Source organism: Cebidichthys violaceus, unplaced genomic scaffold (assembly GCF_023349555.1).
Source record: "Cebidichthys violaceus isolate CVI_PGR_0920_01 unplaced genomic scaffold, fCebVio1.0.p SCAF_16, whole genome shotgun sequence".
NCBI classification, from domain to species: Eukaryota; Metazoa; Chordata; class Actinopteri; order Perciformes; family Stichaeidae; genus Cebidichthys; species Cebidichthys violaceus.
Genome location: NW_027176329.1, coordinates 8852221 through 8860748, shown reverse-complemented (window position 1 = coordinate 8860748; position 8528 = coordinate 8852221). Strand labels below are relative to the sequence as shown.

Sequence of the window (8528 nt, the reverse complement as noted above, 5' to 3'; positions counted from 1 at the left end):
TCAGGTTAATCTAGCCATTGACTATGTGGCATTAATTGGAGGTATGAAGGCAAATATGATGTTTTAATTTACCAATATAACTTGTAGAATTTCAGCAATGTTCCTGTAATTACTAAAGAAATGCAATCCAGTTTTTTTTCTCAATTTTGACCAGTCTGTAGATCACATTAAATATCACTAAGTAAAATAAACTAAAATCTAATACATAAACAATAGCAAAAGAAGTACCTATAAATGTCATCTAAATATTTGCTGTATAATCTGCAAGTAAAAACACTCAAAGAAACAGTTTTCCTCCAAACAATTTACTTCCATCAATATTTCTTACAAAAAAAGAAACAAAATAACATCCTCAAATGATTTCCGGTGGCGTGTGATCAACCAGTAATATTCAAATATAAATGTCCATATCCAATGTCATCGAATCTTGAACGGCCTCGTTAGCCGCTAAGACGTCTCCATCTTGTAGCCATGTTTTTCCAGCTCAGCTCTGCAGGGAGGAACAGGAAAATAGAAAGATCAAGTCAGTGGAGATGATTACAGGTGGGCGGTAGAGGCATAAGTACCCTCTGCTATTGATTGCGAGAACCATTAAGAGATGGGAGTGAAAAATACATAAAATATTGCATAATGTGTGAAGCTATGGATTTGATGATTACACATATATAAAAATGTATGTGGCAGCTGTGCCCTTTAACAATAATGATATCTTTAAGAAACAACTTAATAGCATGGCTGTCATAATTGGTCTAAATAAAACAATAGCATATTACGGTCTAAAATGTACTCGAATAAAAACAGACCAGCCACTTATTTATCATCCGTTATTGATTATCCAATAAGTGTGAATGTAAGCATGACGGATCTTATGATAACTTTGATGTGTAATGCAAAGTGTTAATGGCATAATGTCAGATACAAGTGAAACACGCAACAGCCAACTGTATTTAATAACCAACCTAAGCTATTAAAGAGAAGCTGCAGGACGGCTACAAAGCAAGAAACCAAGACAATTCAAGGTGTAGATTGGAGAAAACCCTCCTCCTCCTTTAAAGAGACCATAAGCTCTGCACAGGATTTCATTCCTGTATCATCTGGAGAGTATAGCAAGAACTTCAAAAGCAATGTTATATTTGTTTAAAACTATGTCACATTACAAGAGCCAAAACAATGTATTCAGTAGCATTTGTTTCCATTGGAACTGCAACAGTATATGTGGGCATATCTTGTTTAATTTCTTAGTAACATATTCAAGTAAGATATTAAGAGCAATAATTTTTACAGATGTAATTTAAAGTACTTTTAAGTCAATAAAAAACAAGTTAACACATGACACTGAAGCTAATCATAGAGTGATATTAGGAAGTCTTTTCAAGGACCAGTATCCTGTCATTCCATTACTGTGGTGCAAGTTAATAATGTAAGAGGATTTGGCCTCTATTGCATAAACTACTTAAAGCTAATTTTAAAAAATCCATCTGTGCCCAGGATGTTGACTGCTGACCTGCTGTACTAGATACACTGACAGCCTCTGAGGGGCTGCAGCTCAACATTGTGTATTTTAGTGATTACCTCAGTTGATTGGAAAAATCATCCTCTACGTTGTCATCATCCCAGTTGTCTTCCCAAACATGAGCGTCTTCATCTTCATCCAGCCCCGTCCAGTCTAGACATTATACAGTGGGATATCACCAAGATTAGTAAACAAAGTACTGTAAACAAAACCTCACATTTCAGGAAATAAAGAAAACATAATAGGTGCTATAGACTGTCAACAGCTTAACGCTACTGTCTACCTGAACGGCTAACACATTAGTTAGCTTGTCGGCTAACACATTGGTTAGCTTGTCGGCTAACACATTGGTTAGCTTGTCGGCTAGCATTAAGGGAGGGAGCTAACGCATACACGCTAGCAAAATAACAAATATGTACGTCAACTGCGAAGTAATAAAATCACAGTCTATGAAATCAGAAGACAACGAGCTCCACAAGTCGACTAATTCGGTTACGTTGGTTAACATTAAATCACCTGGCTGTGGCGTGTTACCAACAAACTAACGCTAGTTAACTGCTAGCTAACGCTACAGCTAGCATGGCTAGGCTAGCTGAGTCACTGTTGTAGGGCCCAGCACCGACAAAAACAAGATACCGACAGTCGGTAAAAAAAAGGTAAACAAGCGTAGTGTGACTTCAGACATTATCTGTAGGATTTACCCTCGGCTGGGAATTCTTCAAACTCATCATCCTCCTCCAGTAAGCCCAGGTCCACGGTCTGTTTCTTGTCTGACATGTTAGCTGTGTTGGCGCTGTGTTGCTGTTTGTTAATGAATGGCTTTCTATCGCAGGACGCCGAGGATGTTCAAGCGGCTCTAGGTTGCGTTGACTGCGCAGAAAAGCGCAGCATTCAGCGAGGCTTTTTTTTCCGCATGTAGCTCATTTGATTAGAAGTAAACTCAATGTGCTTTACATTAATATGAACGTGCACTCACTCAGAGAGAGTATTAAAATCGCCAAGACACCTTTTACACAGACAGACACACACATGTATTAATGTTATTAATAGCATATTAGTAGTAGTAGTAGTGTTATTAGTATTATTTAAATTTGTATTATTTTATTATAAAATACTGTAACTATTCAAAAGTTTGATAAAATGGAGGGCATTACAGTGTATAAACTACTGATTTTTTTAAGCCAGGTATCCCCTGACCTGTACAGCATTTGTGTATTCTTATGAATGTACCTCATTGATAAAGACATTTTAAAAAGCATGCAGAGTTTCATCAGTATAGTAAATTGCAGGTATAGCTAAGGCTACTGTAAAGCAAGTTTCCTTGTTCCCTTGTCTTCAGCATGGATGGATTTCAATAACAGTTGTTTGACATTGAAAGGGTAGAGCAAAGCAAAGCTTCAAATCTTTTTTGGGAAAACTATTTCTCTCTGCCCCTCTGAATTTCTCCCTGAAGGCTGTTTCACTCTCTCCCAGGCACACTTTTTCTCTCCCACACCACCACAAAAGCCTTGTGCAGTCCTCAAAACATATGCACACAAGTCAGTCAAATTTCAGCAAAGATTTTTCATTTAGGAACAAATGCACATTGTAACCCATGTGGCCTGCTCAAATAATGAAGCGGCAGCCACAGCTTAGGATGTATTTTAGATAAATGAGAGTGCACATTTCCCACAAAACCACTCACACCACAATGAAAATTGCTCTGCAGCTGTCATATGTTGACAGATGGAGCAAACCTCAACTTAGGCTCTACGTACTTATTCTATTTTCAAATTATTTTGTAATCATCCGAAGCCTTTACACATGACAATGCCACAACATTTAGAGGAAAGAGGAACAAGACATGTAGAGAAAGTGCAGGGAGTAAATGCCATTGTCTTTAAATAGCTCCATTATAGTTAGACATAGAAATGCATACTTAAAATTACAGGATTTAGGAATAACAGATCATAAATCAAAAGATCACGTCTACTATGAATTAAGACTTTTTTATTTGAAGTAATGAATGAAGAAAAAAAGTATGACATGTTTAATAATATTTTTCAGGCTGCAACTCACGGTTATTTTCATCACTGATTAAAATACAGATAACTTTCTCAATTAAATGGTTGTTTGACCAAATTTGAAATAATATTGAAAAATACCTATCTTTTAATATTTTGTGTTGTCCTACCAACAGTCCAAAGCCTAAATATATTCTGTTCACTGTCAAATTAGACAAAGAAAAACAGCAAATCCTTCCAACTGAGAAGCTGGAATAAAGGCATTTTTTATGGAAATAGCTGCAATATATAGAGTACGCATTATATGACAGCTATGATAGATTAGAGGCTCTCAGAGCCTGATTAACAATATTTTTGAAAAAAGAATAAGTTCTTGTCACCCTTTTTAATGAGACTATAGGATTGAAATGATGGGTTCAATCAGTGACAACCGCAGAGGCAGTTTCATGTACATCTTTAGATAGAGAATTTGATTTATGAATGGCAGCCTGTCTTGCTTTGAGCTGCAGTCTCTAGCTGACTCTGGTGCCCGCGTCACTCAGTCTCAGGTGCAGGTGAAGCCCTGGGAAGTGGCTGCAATGTCCGTTCGGCATACCTGAGACTGCAGTTACACGGCGCCTGGCGCCTGGAGTCTCTCAGTTCAGGAAAAATAGGGGGGGGGGGGGGCATAGAAGGGAGATACAACATGGCCACCGCAGACAGACTCCACCGCAACTTGTGTCTGAGAAGCAGCATCACATTTCTGTCCTTTCACAAAGCCCTCTGGGAAAGGACAGGTCGACAGCCGCTATAAGTACACTGAAAGAGACAGACAGGGCAGACAGAGGAAGACTCCAGCTGAAGCCTGCCCGGCCAGTCTGACGGTCTGCACCCCCCCATCACCCCCCGCCACTACTACCTGACTGATATGGCCTTGAGGCGGTGCACAGTGAAAGGTGGATGGCTGTAAATGGGTGGACTTTTGAAAGAGACGAGAGAAGTTTGTGTCACCAAATAATCCAGATCACCTCCTAGAGATAACAGACAAGACCTCTTCTTCCACTTGTCAGAGAAAGTGACAGCGCATAGGAAGACAGACGGCTGTCTGCTGAGTCGTCTAGCCGTATACTTGCTGTACCTGCGGACGCTTTGTCTAGACACCCCCTCACAACAATTACACTTTGCATTGCCATTTTCTCTGCCTCGAAATGGAGGCTTCCTATGGTGCCACTCAAAACTGAGCGTGTGCATGCCTTACAAAGTTTTGTTGTGTTTGAGCTTTATTTACTTGTGAAAGCTGTGAAGTATTGAAACGAGAAAGTAATGGGATACTTGAGCTTAAAGAAATGCCCTAAAACATACAAGAAAGTGATCATCGTGGATTAAGGGGACTTAACCAGCCAATTAATGAGGCAAATCCAAGAAAAAACATGTAAGCTTTGCTTCTAGGAAATCTGCAGAGAGAGTGATATGCATTCAGGATATGTCTGTCAAGATCCTGTATTAAATTTAATCCCAGCCAGTCAGTAAGTCTACTCCATTGTGTGTTGTGTGGAAACCCAGTCTCTCTTCTCATATAAATACTTACATCGAGTATAGAACAGTGGGTATTGATTATTTCAAACTTGATAATACAATCAATTAAATTGCCATAGGTGTCAAATGAACATAGAAATAAAGTATCTTTTTTACATTGTTTTGCTCTACAGAGCCATTTTTCTGGGGGTCTCATTCACTGAGATGTCTGTCAAGACGAATTTAAGTTTCATATTTTCCCCCCTGTCCGTCTTGAAAAGCTCTGTCATCTTGGGCTTGAGGTACAGTTTGCCAAGAGTCTAATGGCCCTTTATGACAGTACAATCTGATGCCTGTCCCGGCTAGCCTCCAGGTAATCCTGTCCACCTCGGCGGCTTAGCCCTGCTCGGGCTTAAGTTGCATATTTTGTTTTTATCAGGACACTGCTGATAAATGCTATCAGCGAGGGAGAAATGAAATATGGGGGGTCTATAGCTCCATTTTGCCTGAGCTCCTAGTTGAAATCCATAGAGTTGAGGAACAATGACACTTCTATTGGTGGAGCTAGACTGTCAATAGGGTTGGAATAGACACCATATGACTCCCAATAATGGCAGTAGTCATTTGCTGATACTATTTAATATTACTTAATATACTTTTAATATTTGTTACCAACACTAAGGTGGTACAAATTCCACTCAAACCATTTTAGATTTTAATTTGATTTGCATAAATGCATCATAATCCTGCCGTTCAACACATTCAATCACAATTACAACAACTTTTAGACCTCCAAAATATCATTTAATAAAATTCTAAAATTACATGCTAATTTATTTCCAGTAATGTGCGCTAATAGTGCACTACCTCTGTGTCCATGGTCCAATGCCATGGACCTATACTGTATGTGAAAAGCACTCACACACTCTTACCATAGGTGATACCCCCTCAGTGAAAAGCACTCTTATTGGAAGTACCCATTATCTGCAAAGTCTATCTTCATGCTGACACCAAGTCATTAGCTTAAGCTGTCCTCTGTGTAAAATCATTGTTAATTTCTTTTGGCGATTGTGCATGGTAAATTGACACATATTTTCATTAACTGCTACAAATAAATTATAGGTCAATTTAATAGTTGAATGCTCAGATACAAAAATATTACATCGTATATACATATAGGTATATTCAAATGACTGAGCTCTGTGATATTTTATAATTCCACATGAAAAATAAAATAATTGAATGGCAATATGGTTATAATAATTGTTTTGTTTAGGCCAAGAAGGTAAAATGATTCATGTACTCTTTACTTCATACTTTGAGCGTTTGCTAACTTGGGCCTGAAGTGCATCTATTGTGCTGTGACGTGTCCCAAGATCTGCCCCACAAAAGGGCTTTGTGAAAGATGACACATGTCACATGTCCATGGAGAAATGTTGGCTACCTGGGTTTCTAATCTTTTTGTTTGGAAAATGTCTGTAGTTTTCTCCCAATGTGCCTTATCCAGACTTTATTATCCTTCAATATCTTTGTCTGCTTGATATTTTAAGAGGACCATTACATAATGTTAGCTGCCTCCATATCTATCGTCATCCATGTGTCTCTTTTCTCTATTTTCCTCTCTCCAGTCATTTTGTATTTCTCTATCTAGCACACACAGAAACAGACACACCTACCTCTCCTTCTAGTTATAGTCATGCTATATAAAAGTGTGCATGTCCCACACAGCGGGGGTCAGGGGGGGGGAGGGGTGACACCTGTCATGGCCTCATCTGTCATCTGTGTGCAGAGATGGAAATGAGCAGGAGTGACACAACATGCCAGAGGTGACGTTGACGGCTCTCTCCGTTGGCTTCTCAATCAGTTGCACGGCTCACGGCTTGAGGGTTGGTTGGGTATCAATAATTATCTACTCCGAAGCTTCCAGATAAACCTTATTTGTAATGCAGCGATGTCACACTCACTTTGACATTTGAGTTGTGATGCCGTGGATGTGACGGGAGAAACGTGCACGGTCAGTGTCCGTCTGCACACGTTTGATCATGTTAAACTTCAAATGAGTTTTTTGAATTTATTCTGCCACATATATTGGTCTACATACAATCTTCTAAATGCTTAATGCCAGACTATGTTACTCTTTAGAGAAGAAATAACCAACTCTTCCTCTTACAAAGGAAAAGCTGTCCTCATAAGCAATAAAATGCACCATTGCCTTATTTAGTCTAGTATAACCAGTATCTTTTGGTGGCTAACGTTAGCAGACTTTAGATATAAATATTGCCGTATAAGGTCAGTTTGCGGACTTAATGCTACTGTTACAATAGCGTAGCATCTTAGCTAATTTAGCATTACCCAATATTGTTTTTTTGTTGCCTGTGTCTTAAATTGACATTGATAGGCGATACCCACTGCACATCGATCCAGCAGCAACTGTAGTGTAATCCAACTCTTTTCATTGTTGATTTGCTATAATCTCTAACTGACTAACCCGCCACAATTTGGTTGCACTGAATTCCGTGTGCCTAATCCCCAACATGTGGCCGTCTCTAGCCCCGGAAAAGTCTGTGATTGGTCTGATTGATAAATGAAGCCCTCCTTATGCTTTTGGGCGTCCATTCGAAGGGGGCCTCTGTGGGTCTGGACTATGTCCAGGAAACCTGGGACAGCCACTTATTAAGTAGTTAGACCCTCAAGACGAGGGCTGCAGACAGGGACCGCTGGTGGTCACCTGGGCTTGGATTTAGCTTTGGCATCGCGCAGCCATCAGTCAGGTCTGGAGGTCTGACTGTGGTTTCATGTTGTGAATGGGACACAATCCACTCTTCTGCACTAGGGTTAAAGGTTGTGTGTTTGTTTAGCCTGGTCAGGTGAAAAGATGTAATTATTACCACTTTATGAAAACAACCAGGAAACCATCCCGTGTGTTTTGAATTTGCATGTTAACAATCCACTTTGTCTACAAGATAGGATAATATTAAGTTTAAAATTTTAATAAGGCATTCTCATTCCTTGTTAACTTTACCCCCTTGGTATCAATTTAAATTCCCTTCACAGGTATTGCTATTTGTATTGGGGGAAGTTAATGATAAAACAGAGAGGAAGGTATGCAAGAGTAGGCATTGAACTCCCCCCTTTGTTAAAGTCATTACTGCTTCTTAATTGTTTCTTCTCCTTCGATGACTTTTTAAACAAAGATGCACAGTGTGTCTGTTCATCGTCAATTTCACAAGTTTCAGGGGGGAAAAGACAAAATAAACATCTTAAATTAAGCAGAGAGTAAAGGCTACAATATACTTCACACATGTATAAGTATTCTAAAGTTTCCTTAGTTTGGTTCTCATTCACATACAAATTAGTAATGAGTAAGAAATGGTTTGAGACATGTATGATATATCATTTAAGTAATAATGTCTGCAAGAGGTATTAATGACACAGAATCAATCCTCGCTCCACAACAAAATCACCACAGTTCCCACATACTTTTGCCAGTCTGCATTTTCAAATTGCGGTAACAGCCA

The 8528-nt window shown here is 39.1% G+C and overlaps 1 long non-coding RNA gene across 1 annotated transcript; it reads right to left on the bottom strand.

Moving 5' to 3' along the window:
- Window positions 1-284: 284 nt before the first annotated feature.
- On the bottom strand, window positions 285-2343 carry LOC137872391 (uncharacterized). Its single transcript, XR_011102874.1, has 3 exons — window positions 2215-2343; window positions 1573-1666; window positions 285-490 (listed from the first exon to the last, which is right to left on the bottom strand). It is a non-coding gene; the product is annotated as an uncharacterized lncRNA (long non-coding RNA).
- Window positions 2344-8528: the final 6185 nt, after the last annotated feature.